Consider the following 17,623-nt stretch of genomic DNA (forward strand, 5'->3'; position numbering starts at 1 on the left):
ATGCGTGTGCAGTACATTATCTGCTTTCTCATATTCACTTTGTATTTACCTCCATAGCGAAGGGTACCGCTGGCTCTCTTCAGTCAGCAAAGTGGGTCATGGACAATTCTCTGTCTCTGTGTCTGAATGAAGATGAAAATGAAAACCTCAGAGAATGCCTTTTGGATAACCTTATGCCAAGTCCCATTGAATGATGTCAAGTAGAAGAGCTGTCTAACAAAGTGAAGAGAGTCATACGGTATCTGATCTTCAGGAGCCAGGCAGTAAATTGAAATAAATGGGATCTCAGCTAGCTAAGTACCAGTGGTATTTGTCATACTCCAAGAAGTACACTGGTACCGGTTAGAGACTACCTATCAAGGACCAGACTGTGACATCTTGGCTTAGAGTGAAACAGTTTTGATGATGGTTTCTGTGATGATAATATGGAGATGCTTCAGCTGAAATTAAGTCCTGGGAGGCAAACAGACAAGATGTGTGGAAGCAATTTTAAGAAGTTGTCTAAAGCATCATTTTGATTCAGGAGCTTAATCCTTCTCTCGAAAACACACTTGAGGTTATGTCTAGGGGACTGTAATGCCTAAAACATCACGTCTTCATTGTCTATATTGAGCTCCAAGTTGGGTTCCTGGACTTTGTGCACACAAGCTAAGTATCTGAGATTATCACATGTGCATTCCCCATGGCCCAGACCAACAGTCCCTGTGGTTTCCTCCCATGCCAGGAAGAAGACATGGGAGTAATCTGCTACCTTAATCTGGCCTTGAGGCTCCCAGATGTTGGGTGCACTTCTGCCATCTCCCTGCCTGGGGTGCACAGGGTTCCCCCACAAGATGGTGCCAGAAGCTGAGAGAGACACTGCAGCAGGAACAAAAGAGCAAGTCTCCCACTCAAACCACTTGGCTAATGAACATTACACAGAGAAAGCATTTGGCTTCATCCCTGCTATGTTTGAAGCCAAATGCTCTCCATCTCTCAGCCACATGAGTGAAGATTTCCCAAACTTGATTTGGACCAGGCAGAGGGGTCGAACAGGACATGGGAAAAGGGAATTTGCAGACATGGGTTGGGACCCAGAAATGTCATGTTTCCCTCCGTCTTTTATCTGCTGTCAGTGGAAATGTGACCTGCCTGGTGCGTGATGCTGCCTCTTCGCATATCCTAGGAAAAATTTTCTTTTGCTTGATCAGTTACAAAACTGACTTCCATATTGCTGAACTCTCTTAACTAACTGCATATTGTCCACATATGTTGGGAAATATGGTCACAGCTGATAGAAGCTAATGATTTTTGTCAATTCTGCTAACAGAAAGGCAAGGACAGCTTGTTAATGAGACGTGAGTTAATAATTCTTCAGCTGAACTTGCTTGAATCACCAGCCATTTCTCAGTTTCCTTTAGGGAGACCAGTCCTCGGAATTTATGTGGCAAGTTTTCTGAAGCCATTAAAGCAACTGAGTTCAAACACTTCAAAATGAAAATACAAACACACAAGAGATGAGAGTCCTAAATTATAAATAATTGCCTGAGAAAAACCATCTAGCATCTGAGTGCTTGAATTTCCATCCACCACAAAAATCACAGGTTCTATCACACTCCTGGTGACAGCATGTGAAAGTCTGAGCAATGATAATTTTGGAAAAGAGTAGTTAAAGATCCTATCACTGATCTTGTCAGAGTTAAGGCCATCTGTGACAGTTTAACTAGAAATACCAGTATTATTCATATATTCCATGTATCTGTTAACTACTGACATGGGGAGAAAGAATTAATTAGCAATTTTTGTGCCTCCCCAGCACTAATGTTTTCAGTTCCTGACTGTTACAGCCTTATGGGCACCCTTGGTTACCTTATTTAGACCAGGGTGTAACTGACTAAATATAGAAGTCTACACCTGGCTTACCTGCACAGACTCTCTTTGCAGACAGGGAACAGGTAGACATCTCCCACAGGGGAGCACAGTGTGAAATGCTGTTTTGTCAGAAAAGAGTGTCTAAAATGGGCCAGGCAAATAATTCCTTAGAGAGTCTTTCTCTCACCAGTGATTGGGAAGGGAGTCTGATAAGATGTGCATTTTTACACTGTACGTGTATTAAAGTAGTTGAGCCAAATCCCTTGGTCCTACAGCTACGCACTTGAAGGGGAGGGACAACTATTCATACAAGCACAATGTGATTTCCCATGAGACGCAACCCTCCGATGCACCACATGGCAGACATTGCCTGTGTTTCAGTAGCATGATGGACTAGCCTTGAGCTATGCAAAAGAAGATGGACTTGAGGAAGACCTTGGCAAGGGGAGTCATAGCTATCATTGGCTATAGATGAAGAGTTCTTAGTAAAAATGTGCCCAAAAAGGAACATGAACTGTTCCTGCAGGACTTCTTGGAGTCCATTGATATCCATGATTTACAGTGCCTACTGACCAAGAAGTCATGTTTCTCTTTTAACTGGGGCTTAAAGGGTCACATGTTTATGTCCTCACTGTCAAACATGAATCCGAACCTATTCTCAAATGGATTCACCCATCCCCCCAGAGGCAGCAAACAGGCAGATACCTGAACAGTGAAATGGGAAATGCTGTTCCCATCTACTCCTAGCAGCTGATATTTGCACCATATAAAGCTTTGTGCAGATTCAGAGGAAGGTCAGTCCAAGTTTTGAACACTTTGCAAGTCAAGCAAAATGCATGTGGTTGGTGGTGTGATATTCCCCAGATGTCCTTTACCCACTACCATGGAAATCATCTGGTCACGCGCTGAAACACATCATCCTCCTGACTTATCAGGACCTTGAGCAATCTTCATCCTGGTGTAACACCAATGCTTACAAGTAAAACTCTTCAGCAATGGCAAAGGGAATATAAATGAGGGGACTAGCCACTGTAGAAGGCTGTACACTTGCTGAAATAGCATTGTTTTATAAGCTGTGGTGTGTGGATCTGATAAAGTAACATCATTTGTGCATTTTAAGAACGTGTTGTTCTGGGACTCATAATGCAAAAAAGTGGAAGTAACAAATTTAGGTGACAGGTCAGTTCTCCAAGGAGGAGATGGAGTGCCTCATCAATCATCCCATATTTCTTTATTTCTTTCAGGTCACAGCATCACCAGCCATTTAAAAAGTATTCATAAATGTCACTAATGGATTATCACTGCGCCCTGAAAAAAAGCTACATTCATTTATGCATGGAATGTCGATTAAATTGAGATAGATATTGAAATTAATAAGTACCCAGTAAAATGTAAAGTGCACAATTGATTTTAGATCCTCTGTTATATGTACAGCATGTAATTACTAGTAGTAAATCTAAAATGAAAATACAGAAGCTTAAGAGATGCTTCAGTGCAGTTGTTCATTTAGATCCACATAAATCCAAGGGACACACATTAGAAGTGCCGGCACTAGCGTAAAAGTACTAAGCTATAACTACAACCTTCATGTAATGAAAACAAGAAAAATCCTTCTGCTGCAGAAAAAAGAGGGAAAAAACATATAACTCTCATATGAGAAGCTAATGGCTATGTGCTGATCTTTCTGTGTTGGGGGTTAAAAATGAATAGGATAAGTATTTCTTAAAATACATGGCAGGGTACAAAATAAAAATACCAGGAGTTTCAGAGATTAACATTTCTTTAGTTTTGACAAATAAGGGAAATTGGTACACGGTAGTGCATCTAGAACAACTAACAGCCAAATTCATCAGGTACATTTTACTGCAAATGTTTAGTCTGTGTTTTGCTCTCAGGTGTAATAGGAGACTTCAGCGATTCATGCAAAGCTACATTTTGTTCTGTTCTGGTTCCATTTTTATGCTATGCTTATCACCTTGGTATCTGAATTCCTGAGACATCAAGATTTCACTCACATTCTAAACGATTTTTGTAGGCAAATCCTTTAGCCGCATAATTTTTTGTTCTACATGTGATATGGGCTTCCATCAGTTCTCTTTAATTTCAGTTACTGTTGACCAGTACTTTTTGCCAACTACCAAAAGAGCCTCAATATACTGTTATGGTCTGGGTTGCATAAAATCAGGCCTGTCCATATCATTGTCATTTTTTCACCCATTAAGGATCAGTCTATGAAGAAAACAAAAATCTTCATAATCCTGGAAGTTAATAAAGGCCATCTTGAGAGAGTTTTGGGAATTAAAAATTCATGCCACAATTGGGTGGATCTTTTCTAGCTCTGAGTGCCAGTGATACAGGCATTCCTACCCACAGAAGACAGGGAGACACATTTTACCTACTGAGGTCTTCAAACCACAGGCTGGTGAAAGGTTTCAGCAAAGCTGAGCTGAAACCAGCTGCAGCATATTGAAGGAATTTGACTTTAGATACAGAGACAGAGACAGTGACCTGCCCAGTCCTAATCAATGGAATTCAGTGGCCTAAACACATATCTGAAATGTCACTGTAGATGCTGTAAGGGCTTCGTTCCTCCTTCCACCTGCCATTTCAGAACAGCACATATCCTGTGACAAATCTGACAGGCCCATGAAAGTGTCTTAAATAGCTGAATGTATCTATTGCATAGAGTTGAAGACCAGGTTGGATCCTCCAAAGGGCCTCAAGGCCTCAAATTATAACAGAATCCTACATTTAGGCTGTTAAAATGCTGTCCTGTCTGTACATCCATACCATCTGCTTGCATATAGCTTAGTAACCAAGGTATCACTACATTCCTCTGCAAGGCTGACAAAAAAATCTGTGCCCAAGAGCTCTTGAATACAGAGTCACTTGGATGTAAATCTTTGCCCCATACTAATTCTCAGCCATTAGTTGAGGAGAGAATTCCCTTTCTGTTGGCTTTGATTAATGGTAGAGGGTACACAGAGCACGTCTAATGGCATTTGGCTGCCACACTACACAGCTGGGGTTGTCTCATAGAAAGACACTTTTTCCCTTTGCTTTCAGATTTAGAGCAAACATGTTGATTTAGAGTGGATTATTCATCTGGGAGTGTAAAATGAAATAATATCTCCAAGAGCCACAGTTGTTCCAGTGTTTAAATGGGAACAAAAGAAACTCAGACTCTGTATCTAAATTTCATGGGAGGATATTTCAGAGACCTCAAAATATGAATAATAGGCTTGGTGTCTGTGAATACAGACTTCTGCATTTTTTAATAAACTTTGGCCGCAGAAATATTTATGACCAACAGATAGAAATTTAAAGCAAATAAGAAGCAACTATTCTTTATAAAGCGAAAATAAGTGGTGATAAGCAAATACGTCAGAATAGGTTTTAAGATATATATAATATTCTTTAATCCCCCTAAGCAAACCATGGTCAGTCAACCATTATATTCGCAAAAGGTGTTAGTAACACACTCTCAGAAGGTAGTTATATGTTGAGGGGTACCCATCAGCTTTGAAGCGTATGGGCAAAGCCACCGAGTTCAAGATGAGTCTTGGTTAGAATGTCTGTGCTTTGTGTATTGAAATATTACCCAGAATAGCTGGGTCCCAAACTGAACTAGTTTCATAAGAAACAATACTATAAATAGTAATGATGGTGGTAAGAAGGTCATCTGGATTCCATGAAGAGATTTTTTTTCAAGAAGTTAATCACAGTAATTACCCAAATTAATTGCACCTTCCTGACTGCTCCACAACATGTGCAAAATCAGGTCACTATGGACCACCACTACCATCAGCACAAGCAACCTTTTACATGAAAAGTAAAAATAATGAAGCCTGTCTTTTTGATGTATCCTCTTTTCTCTTGATCACCTCCCCTGTAATCCTGTCCTGCCACTACAGCTACATGTGTGCTGGCAGGCTGGTGAGTCAACATGTGCCAATCACCCATCCTGGCTGGACAGGATGCACAAGTGAGTTCTGCCAGACTTCCAGCAAAAACATTATTTTGGATATCTCTTCTCTAACAGGCTTTTATGATTCTCATAGATATTTAATTACCTCTGAAACCTCTATACCTAACTCAAATTTGACTGAAATTCATCATCATTTTTAAAAGCTATTCAGAGGGACAAGATAGTGAACCTGAGGGAAAAAGCACAGTATCAAAACTCATCTCATGTGACACCCGCCCTGTTCAGCTGTCTCAGTAAAACTCTACTCTCATTTATTCCCACTGGATATGGGTCCTACGTTATTACAAAAAATCAGGGGTACTAGGGCAGGTGAGGCAGAAAATCTCCCTTTTTACTTACAGAGAACAGGGGAATCTGGGATTTGATTTCCACACAATTTTTAACCAGCATCTTCCCTAGATCATCTATACAGTAAAATAGAAATTCAACACTGAAATCAATGTTTCAGAATACGGGCACCAGAGTGAATCATTATGTGAACAAAAGACACATTACATCCCCTTCCCTTAATTGTAAAAGATACATACCCCCTCCAAATACCACCCCTACCACAGCACTATTTGATACTCTGGCCTTATATAAAGCTTCACTTTTGTGCATATTCATCGATTCCCTATATGTCTCTTTGTGTGTCTCTGTCTCAGTCTTGTCTCTTCTCAGTTTTTTCAGAGCAGTGTGGTCAGATAAACTGGACTTGAAGAATAAGCACGTAACGATCTATTTTATTCTGTTGATGCATTGCAAACCTATGGCACCCAAAACACATTCTGCCAAGCAGACCTGTGCTCCAGGGGTTGAGTGAGAACAACACAGAGGAGTATGTCACCAGCATCCCCACTGATTTTCGTATTGGTCCCCAAGAGACATCTTGTCAAATAATCCCACAGCACCCAAGAGCTTTACCTAATAGAAGCCAAAACAATCTAAAAAGGTAGTGCTACTTTCTATACACTGCATTTGCTTTATTTATAGTCTGGTTGATCTAAAGCCAGAGGCATGATAACAGTTACTGTATTCTTCACCTGAGAGGCAAGGCACCTTCTTTTACACATCCAAAAGATTGGAATTATGATCCTGAGAGGATTACAAATCATAGCAACTTCTTTTGCAGAGAATTTTCCAGATCTTTCGGTGCACTTTCACAAGGATATGCTGTTTTAAACGACAAAAAGTACAAAGGAGAAAAGGACTGTGATGGGCACTGGCCAAGAATGCAATGTTTCTGAAAAGGACCGACAGTTTTTGCATGGTTTCTTGAGGAAGCAAAGCTTACATTATCACATTCTTTGAGTGTCTCTGCTGGTCCTTCCCCTGCTTGGACGGAATCAATCTAATTTGATACAGAGGTCTCAAAGTTATCAAGTTCACAAAAGTTTAATGGAAAATGGGATCTGCAATCTGAGCTCATCATCTATCAGACACTTGGAAATCTATACAAGAAAGAGATGTTACAAATGTCCCTAAAGTTTCAGAGCTTGTAGGTTAGTGTTAAATATCTGAGAACGCAAACAGAAGCTCCCACCCCTGTTCTTCGAGCAGTTTGCAGAAACCAGTGCTTCCTTATTTCCACCACTCAGGGAAAGATTTGCTTTAAGGGCATCACAGCTAGTCACACAAGGAGCACGAAGCTCTTTACCTGCAGAGCAATGCACCAGAATGAAGCCATAAGGAGGTGTGCAATAAGCTTGTTATTATCATTTCAGATACTGAGTGAGGCTCCTGCTCTACAAAATGTTCTTAGATTGACAGGTTTACAATCCAAATAGCGTAAAGGTGGTGGAGAGAGGAGACTGAGGCATAAAAATGAAAAGCAACCAGTAACAGACCATGTTCTCAAGCAGTGGCATAGTCAGAAACTGTATCTGGGGGGAGGGGGGGGAAGGAAAAAAAAAAAAAAAAAAACCAACCCAAAAAACCAACACCAACAGTGCCCCAGAAACTGTACCTACTTGTATCCCACCACTGCAACCCCTGCAACTCAATTCTCAATTTTGTATTCTTAGTCAATGGCCAGTGAGTTACCAAGGCTAATAAACATGCTGAAACACTAAAGGCATTTGAAGCCTATGGCAGGAGTCACATCTAACTTTAGATGACTTCAGGGTAGACTTCTTAGTAAGTGACCCTGGGCTTCCTTGGAATTAATTAAGATCAAGTTAATAAGACTGAGGAGTTTTAGAGTGTAAAAATGTATTTTATAGTTACATGAAATACATCTGAAATCTGCTATGTTGCAAAAAAACTAATGTAACTGGATGAATCCCACTCCTACATCCTACCTGCTAACAGATCAACACAGAGGCCCAAGATCAGACTTACCTGGGACACAGGTGGGGTATGGAGCAAAGGCAGGCGTATCCAAGCTAGAGCCTCCTCTTCTGGGAATATAGGCTGGAGTCTTAACACCACCTAGCAGCAAGAGTATCCCAGTGCAGGGCAACTGCTATGTGCACCCAATATCCAAATATTGCAGCAGGTCACTCCTTCATCTCAGTATGTCAAGAATCAACTGTCTGTTCTGGAAGGACACATGGAGCAGCAGACACAAGATGAAGAAACTTCTCCTTTTGTTTGTTTGTCAGCTCTTCCTGAAGAGACCTGGCAAATTCAGCAGTGCTTTTTGTGTCAGCTCTTAAGGCACAAATTCTGTTCTATATTGCCGCATCCCTGAGCTGCCTCCCTGGCTGGTTTATAGCACCCTGAAGGGTTTTCTCTCCTTTTCTGAGTGGATCAATATCAGAAAGGTATTTAGTCACATCAGCAAAGTGATCCATTATGTGAAGCACCCTCCTGGCAGGAAAAGCCATTACATTTATTTTTTCTAATGCAGCTAAGGAGACATTAATATCTGTAATTAACTATTTAAATGCAGACTGACTGATTCCTCTATCTATCTGTGGACTGCTCTGAAAATCACAATCTTGAAATAACACCAACTTTATCCTGTCCTTTTCTATCAAAACATGGTTCTGGTCATGGACAGTGCTTGCCTTGATCCTACTCTTGCATGAGTCTTATTAAGGGCGTGTATTTGTGGAGGTGAGGAAAATTTTATCATAGCCATCATTGCATCTGGATAGCATATGCATATCAAGCATTGCCCTCTCCTGGTGAGATTCAGGAGTTTGGACCCTAATTTATAGGTTAGTTTATACTTGAGTGGCCAGGATTCTCATATACAAAGGTTAGATGAGTTTGGAGGGGTGTCCATGCCTTCATATATGCTTCTGAATGTCTGAATTGACGACAACTGTTTATAGCAGTGAAAAGATAGGGAAAAGCTGCTTCTATACATTAGGTTCTCCAGTACTTTGGAACTGAAGGTGATAAACACAAGGTTCGTTCGTTCTTTCTTGCTTGCTTGCTTGCTTGCTTTCTTGCTTGCTTGCTAGCTTGCTTGCTTGCTTGCTTGCTTGCTTTCTTCTACCACAGATTTGAAAAGAGAAAAATAAAGCAAGCATTATTTATTTGTGACTTTCATGGGAAAACCCAAAATCTCACACCAAACAGAATTACATCTCCTGAGTGCTGTCTATTTTAGTCCTCCACGTAAAATGTTGTTGAAGTAGCAGTCAGCTCTACTATTTAAGGATAGATAGTGGGATGGTCCCTCTCTGTGCTTTCTGCTCACTCACCTGCTGATCCAAAGCCCCTGCGATCATGCTGTGATGGGGGGACAGCCCATGTGCAGCACAGCTCACAATGCACACATTACCTTGAAAAGAAAATGTCTCTACAGCTGATGTGTCTCCTGGGGGCAGGTGGATGCTCCATGGCTCTTCAGCTGCCCCCACAAGCCTCACAGATCCTGCCTCTTGTCTCCATTTTCACTCTGTGCTTTACCTATCACCCTCTGCTTCAAGGTGACTGCAGAGTATGAAATACCTTGCCTCAAGCTCTGCCCTCAAGTGCCCTCTTTCTCTTTGAAAACATCCTTTCAAGCCATCCTCTTCAAACTGACCTTGCTTTTCTCACAGTAAATGTTCCATGTAGCTGTTTTCTGTTTAACTGTTCCATTTTTATGCTGGCTTCCCATGGAAATCAAGCCTAGGTGGTTTTAGTCACCTTGTGTGTGCCTGTATGTGCACTGCCAATAACTTCTGAGCTCACTAACCAAAACGATAGAAGAGCCTGAAACCTCACAGATAATTACATTTTATGCAAATGGAAGGCTGAATGCAGAAGACAGGTCTTACAGACACTGCCACTATAGGAAAATAAATAAGCATAAATTTTGGCATACATGGGAGAGAGCCTTTTACAGGTGCCACAAGCAGAAGAATAACTTCAGCCATAGTTTAAACCTTGCTTAAAGCCAAAGCCAATCGACCACAAGACACATGTCTACAGGCGATGAAATTTAATTTATTCCAAAAGTCCTGAAGTAAACTTTGGGTTCATTCAGTGTAATGTCTTAATTAGAAGTGAATGTGAGCTAAAAGACGGTAACAAAGCTTAGGTTAATAGATACTGTCCTGGGGTTTTAGGTTATTTAATTCAGAATCTAAGGAAGTATTTTTATTTTCTTTATTTTTTTCCTTGTTTGTGTTAATCCAAATTCACACAGTGATTCTTTTTCTGAGGAGTTTGTCCCAGACAAGCCATGGTTATTCACTTACATTTAAAACTAACAAGATTTGTATACTCAGGTTTTAGCCAGAGGTACATAGATTTCTACCAGTCATGTCTCCCAGCCTTCATAACGACGTCTGTGAAACCTCTCCTCAGTCATACTCTCCTTCTAACTCTATTTTAGCCAGGACTCTCTTTCCATTTGGCAGTAGGATGGCAGTAAAGAAAATGGCACTAAATTCTCATTGAAGCCTCCATATGAGATTACTTCTTGCTTAGGAAGCTGCAAATTACAGGGAAGTGAGTGTTACCAGGAAGCCTCACTGCACATTTTTCTGACAATTTACCTTTTCTGGTTACTGTCCCATCAAAGGCAGAACAAGGGTCTGGACAGACCCATGGCGTGTGGATTGTACTCAGATATTTAATTTCTGTATCAACAACTCTGAGGATGCTTAAGGCTTTCTGGGGTGCGTTCTAACAGAGATCTTCATGAAACAAAGTCTTGGTCTCAGACTTTACCCAACTGTTTTCATCCCATTGCAGCTAGGAGATCTGTAAGGTGAGCAATGGAAAAAGCAAGGCTCGCTGTGATATTAACTATGGCAAAAAGACAGGAATTGCTGGGGAACATTTTTTTCCACTTTCCTACTCATGGAATAGTTTCCATCATCCTTTGTTGGATTGCACTGCTATTACCTATAAATGATTAGCCAGTCTCTTTGACACAGTGTAAATTGCTGGGGGTTTTTTTCTATTCAGCTTCTTTGATTTGTTTTTTGTTGCTTGGTTTAGTGATCAGCAATTTTTTCTCCTGTTAGGATTTGCTTTTCTCATCTATGAACTACTGGCTTTATTTATGTGGTGGTGTCAAAAGGTTCACAAACACAATGCTTGTTAAATATCTGTGTGTGCATGTGTCTCTTCTTTTGGGTATGACAATAATGATGATTATTAATGGTAGGCCCCTAGCACAGGTCTCTAATCTGGTATGGGCTAGTTCAAAGGGAATAGCAAACTGCAAAGAACAAAATAAGCTATGTACACCCTCACTTACAGTGACCTTTCTTTCTTCTGCAAAAACTACTAGCTTAAGAAAAATCTCCACAGTCATAAATCACCATCACTCACTGGTGTTTAGAAAGAGCTGGATGATTTTGGTACATTTATCATGGTTTAAGGAATTTTGACATGTTATTCTCCTCTGAATGTTAAAGTTCTTTTCTTTGTGGTTGTTTCCTTCCACCACATGCACACATTTCAGAAGGTTGCTCAGAAAAGTGACAATATCAATTGTATTTGCACGTTCAGGGGGGAGAAGAGGCACATTGTCCAGTGCGTGCTCCTTGAAGATGAAAACATCAGAAGAATTTGACCTTGACTGAAGGAGCTTCCGTGAAAGATTAGAAAAATAACAGTTCACTAAACACATGCAAGATCATAATTACCACTGATGACCACCTCATGCGTCATTCCAGGCACTCACAACAAAAAATATTATCTTTTGACAAAGCTGTTGGCAACAACACGTGGAAAAGAAATGAAGGTTTTACCCATATTTTCTACTTTTTTTTTTTTTTTTACAAACTGATAGTTACTTAACTTGACTGTAAGTAAATAACCCACTGACTATAGACAAGTAATCCAAAAGTAAGAAAAATGTTAATATACTATAAAACTATCTGTGAATAGTAGGATTTATAACTACAAGAGATCAACAATTACATTTCTGCAGTACTGAATATTTTGAAATATTTTTTTGCCTCAGCATGTGACTTAAAACAGAAGGAATATTTATTTTAAAATGGAAAATGTGAAAATGGTTATTCACAATTGCTCATTTGCATTTTTTTGTAAAAATTCCTCCAATCTCAGATATAAACACTTGCTTAGATTTTTATTCATTACATTGAAACTAAATACTTATAACCTGTTTGATTTGACCTGAACCTGTTTGCAACCTTCTTCTGTTACTCTGAATTATAGATCATGAGTCCCTGTCACTGAAAATCTTTATGGAATGTTAAGTTTCACCAACTGCACCAGCAGCCATTTAAAAATTTCTCTGGGAGCACAGAGAAAGATGTTGGCTTTTTTCTTTTACAGAGTTATCCTGCAGATAGTGTTTTGAATGTGGATCTCACAGCTTTTGCAATCAGGCTGATTTTAAACTAATTCAGCTGGTGCCCAGAGAGTAGTATCACAGAGTGCGATGCTGGGTGTTCTCCAACATACTTATTCCAGGATTAGTATAAGGAATGAAAGGATTTCCCCTCATCTGACCTATGTTACAAAACATTTTGCGATAGACATTACACATTTAAACTGACAAATCTGAATTTATGCATCCATATGTAGGTGTATATATATACTCAAGAAGCACAGTTTAATAGCCTGCCTGCAGGTGTATGAAGACATTGAGATGTTTTCAGCTATCCTTTCTGGATTCAAGATGTTTCTGCAGAAGAGCATAGTACTCTTTACAAATCAAGTAGGTCTGTATGGGTGCTTTGCACACCCTGTGAGAACTCGTATGGTGCTACATGCTTCTGCCTGTGCAACAGGGTTGAGCCTTAAGCGTCTGAGCTCCTGATAGAGTCAGCTGAAATCTGGCCAACAGAGTCTGTGAGATGGGTTTCAGCTGCCTGAAAAAATAGATGGATTATCCCACAGCTCCTAGATTGAAACTAGATTTCTCTGTGTTGGCGATTGAGGGCCTCCTAAGAAAGCACAAAAAGCCCCTCAGTGTCTACTCTGTGAATTAAGTTTTACCCTAATACCTCTTATGTTTACGGGGAGCTCAGTTTGAGATGTCTGCACACAGCTGGCAGGTACAATGCAGGACCTAAAAGAGGCCAGTGAGGGTCTGGACAAGCAGGATACCATACGGCATGTCAACATGTGCTGGATGCTTCTGTTCAGGAAGTCTTCTCTTCACTGTTATGGGAGCTGAGACATTTAGTGCCCAGAGGCACTTAGTTAGGTTGTCTCAATTTCAAATCAAATCCCACATCAAGGCTAACTTCAGTTGCACCGGCATTGGATCCAGTGCCATGCCCTAGACTATCTGAAGTGGAGAAATGGGAGGAGACCTCTAGGTGAAGCTTTTATGACTCAAGGAGATCTACTCAGCATAGACAAAAGTGTTTAAGGCAAGCCTACATTTGGCCAGATGAACTGAGATATAAAGGCCTTTGAACCCACTGCCAAGATTTCTGTTGTCCACAGCATCAGCCTAGACACTCAAGTCAAATATAAAAAAAACCCACTCTAGGTACCTCAAGCTGGGGAAGGTCAGTCACATCCCTAGTATATGTGTCAAAACGTCACAAATTTGTAACACAGCCTCCTGGTGCTTCCCAGAGAAGCAGCTTTGTTTATTTCTAAAACATCTGGGATTTAAGAAAAGGTGTCAGCTCCAGCAGGGTTTATTAATATGGGGATAAATGGTTAAAATAAAGTATGAACACCTTTTCTACTATTGCTTGTCTGCACTCTGTTGTCACTATAGCACAGAAAAAGACAAGCCCAATTCATTTAATTGGGAAAAAATCCTCAATTTTAAGCTGAATACCTGTTTTCAAGGTTTAGTTATATTCTTGTCAGTTCACAGCATCCACCGAGATCAGTTCCTGTGCTGAAGTACTCTATCACGTCCCCCTAGACCTGTCCCCTTTGCAAAAGCAAATTGGGATTCTAGGGAAAACAGACAATTGAGGGTCCATCAATTTTTCAGCCTAGGTTGGAATTTATCTCACATTTCCTCTCACATCACACTTACTTTTGGTGCAAATGTATGGATGAAGCTTGACAAATAACTGGTATTTTGCTGAAATATAAACAATGGAGACACGTGACTCCTTTGAGCAAGATTTGACACAGAAGCCCTTTTTCTTCTAAATGCATGAGCAGTAAATACCACTTGAACTGGATGAGTAAATCCTTTAGCTGTCTGAGTTACCCCTTATGTACACTGCTGACTTGGATGTTCAATAGCAGATGGTGTGAGTAGCAAAGCTACATCTTAACTTTATTAAAGAAGACACAGCCAGGGACTGTTCTTCAGCCTTCCTCTCTCTTCTGACTGTACGCAGGGTTTTCAGGTGAAAGCTTTAAATTGAAATACAGTTGTACTATGGCCAACAGTGATGAAGGGAGTTCTCTATGGTCTAAAGTAAATCTATGAGAGAGATCAGAGGTGGAGAAGGATGCTTATATCTCGCATACTGTGCAGCACCACACAGCTGGCAATGACTGAGGTAGCTCAGGAGGACCAGGACCTAGAGGTGGATGCTGAGGTCTGTGCCCAAGCTAGCTCATTTTCTTGAGCCCTCTTTTTCTCTGTTCTCTCCTTCATTCTGCCCTAGAAAAACTTCAGATGGAGTGGCATAACAAAATGAAAGAATTTTGCATTATGGAAATCACTTTTTCTCTAAAGATAACATAGACCAGACAGATTAAGGCCAAAATAAGATTAGCAGTGCAGATAAAGCCTCAGAGTGACCATTCATGTCCAAGTAGCACAGCCAAACAGCTCACAGTAACAGACTACAAGAAAGAACTTGAAATTCATACATGAAAAAGGTATTTGCGCTAGGGATGAAGGCTCACAGGGTCAGAGTCCACAAAGGTGCCTTATTGTTAGTGACATTCAAAAGCCACCTTCAATCAATGCCAGCTCATCAGACTGAAACAATTCTAAGGGCAGATAGAGAAATTTATATGAGTATAAATATATTGATTCATTAAGGTTTGAACAAAAGAGATGCATAAACCTGGAAATTAGTAACAGTTTGAAAGAAAAATGATATTAAAATATCATCAGCCAAAAGCAATATCACTATTGCAACAACAAACACTAGATGAAATAGATAATGGAACTGAGAAATCATTAGGCAGTCTGAAAGCAGATCCTCTGGATAAAAATGAACTCTTAGTATTACAGACAATAATTATGACTCTTCTCTCATGCCCTGGTGCCCTGCCTTAACCTGCTTGCTGTTGTCAGGCTCAAAGGAAGTGTAGGACCAAAATCTGAATTTTGATTGAGTTGCCCTAATGAACAGAAAACATTCATATAAATGAAATAAGGTGACATCAATGGCATACTGAAAAGAAAATAGAAGCTATCAAAATCCAAGCCATAATTTGTTTTTGAAAAGAAAAATAATTTTTTATTTGCATAACCTTGAATAGAATGACCATAGTTTAAAGAAATGTATTAAACTTGTCTGCAAATTCTCCTGTTCCCATTTTTAGGATTGAGGTAAAAGGCTGGGCCAACTGTTTCTTGAGTAATTTACTAGAAGAATTTAGCTTCTTGTTTGTGTGTGTAAACCTTGCATTTCACAGCTTCTGATTTTTTCACATTTCTTCATAACTTGAAACTATTTGATGCAGTTGTGGACTAAATGTTTCTGGCAGACTTTTCAGAAACTAGTAATAGTCTTAGAGTCTGTAAATTTACTTATTTCATTGTGTATTTGGTCAACATACATTGTGTGACAATGCTTATGATGCCATGAAGCTTTCAAGTTTGCTTTGCAAATATTTCCTGTCTAAACTGACATTCATAAAATGTGAGATGCACCAGGGTAGGTGTGGCATACAAAGGCACAGACCCCATGTGAGATCCTTCATTGCATACATAAGTGCTGGTTATATTCAATCACTTACCCACCCGAGTTCTGCCCTGAAATGTGCCTACATGCAGCAAAACCCCTTTGCAACCAGTTCACAGCTGTTTACTCCCTCCATGCTCATCCGAGAAGCAATCTTCTTCCCCAGTACTTAAGATGTGGGGGTCTTTGGACACCTCCCTCATTAGGCAGGTATAGCATAATCACTCCACAATCTGGCACCCAGATAATGAACAGGCACCTTACAATTCCCCCTCTTTTGTTTGTTACATAGATTGATGGATAGCCCTTTGTATCATGGTTCACATCAGGTTCATCAAACACCATAGACATATAAGAATGGCCCAAAACCCTAGCAATCTAACAAACCCACACATCAATATTTTTCATATTGCATCCTAACTTATTCAATGTGGTTAAAGCTTGTGTGGTGTCAGGTGCAAGGCAAGAAACAGCAGGAAAGTCCGCATTATTCTGTCTTGTTCTCTGGCTCGTTGTTGGTAGGAGGTCTGTGATCAGCTAGTCAAATGAGCTGAGCGGAGATCCACTGAGGCCCTCGATCTATATTTTTTATGTTCATTAAATTATTCATTGTCCGCACAGTAGCTCAGCCCCAGTACTCTGTTATCCAAACTATATACTGCATAGAGGGAAGCATCATACAACACAGCACTTTCCAATCGTGTAGGGTCATTACATATCCTTCTGCAATGGCAGCATACAAATTAATGGTTAATGCCGATCTGAGTCCAAAAATCTGTAACTGGGTGTCTGAGTTCTTTTACAGCTTTGTACAGGAGCTGTTCTCATGCAGCTGGTTGCTTTACCTGGTACCAGACAGGGAATGCATTGAATAATTCCACGTCTCCCTTTCACAGAGCATCCTTTCTGCACTGATCTAAGACACTGTAGTACACTCTTTGTCTCTTGCTTTCAGAACTGCTTCAGCTCAAGTCTCTCTTCAGGTCTTTATCAATAAAATACATAGTATAAATTAAATCTACAGATCTAGTCACAGTTGCAAAACAGCACAGAAAATATTCAGGTTTTTCTCCTGCTCCTTGCTGCAAATACATGAATGCAGCCTCTACTGGACATGATCTCCTACTGTTGAAAGAGGATAAACATGATTACCAAGGGAATGTTTGTTTCAAAAGACTATAATCCCAGACAACTCACAAGAATGTGATGACTCAGTTGGTTTTGCCCAAAATGCAGAATCTGTGGGTGGGGCAATTCCAACTGTTTCAGTCCAAATATACATATGATTTTTCTTTCCCAAATTTTTCTATTCCATTATTAATAATTATCACATGGTTCCCAGCTGCTCACCTACCATCCTGCAGTGGTGATGAGAGCGCTCGCATATCCATCTTCCCTGGTTCAGCTGGGCCTGCACTACTGATCTTGGGATAACTTCCCTCCCATGGCTCCCAACTGCTCACCTCCTTCTTAGGTGATGGATGCACAAAGTCAAAGTTTCCACGGCTCCTGGTTCAGTCAGGCAATGCCACTGGTTCGGGCTCCGTGAGCTTCCTACTCAAGTCCGTGTTTGGGCACCATTTGTGCATAT

The sequence above is a fragment of the Falco punctatus genome (genome assembly GCF_963210335.1).
Source record: "Falco punctatus genome assembly, chromosome: 3".
Taxonomy (NCBI): Eukaryota; Metazoa; Chordata; class Aves; order Falconiformes; family Falconidae; genus Falco; species Falco punctatus.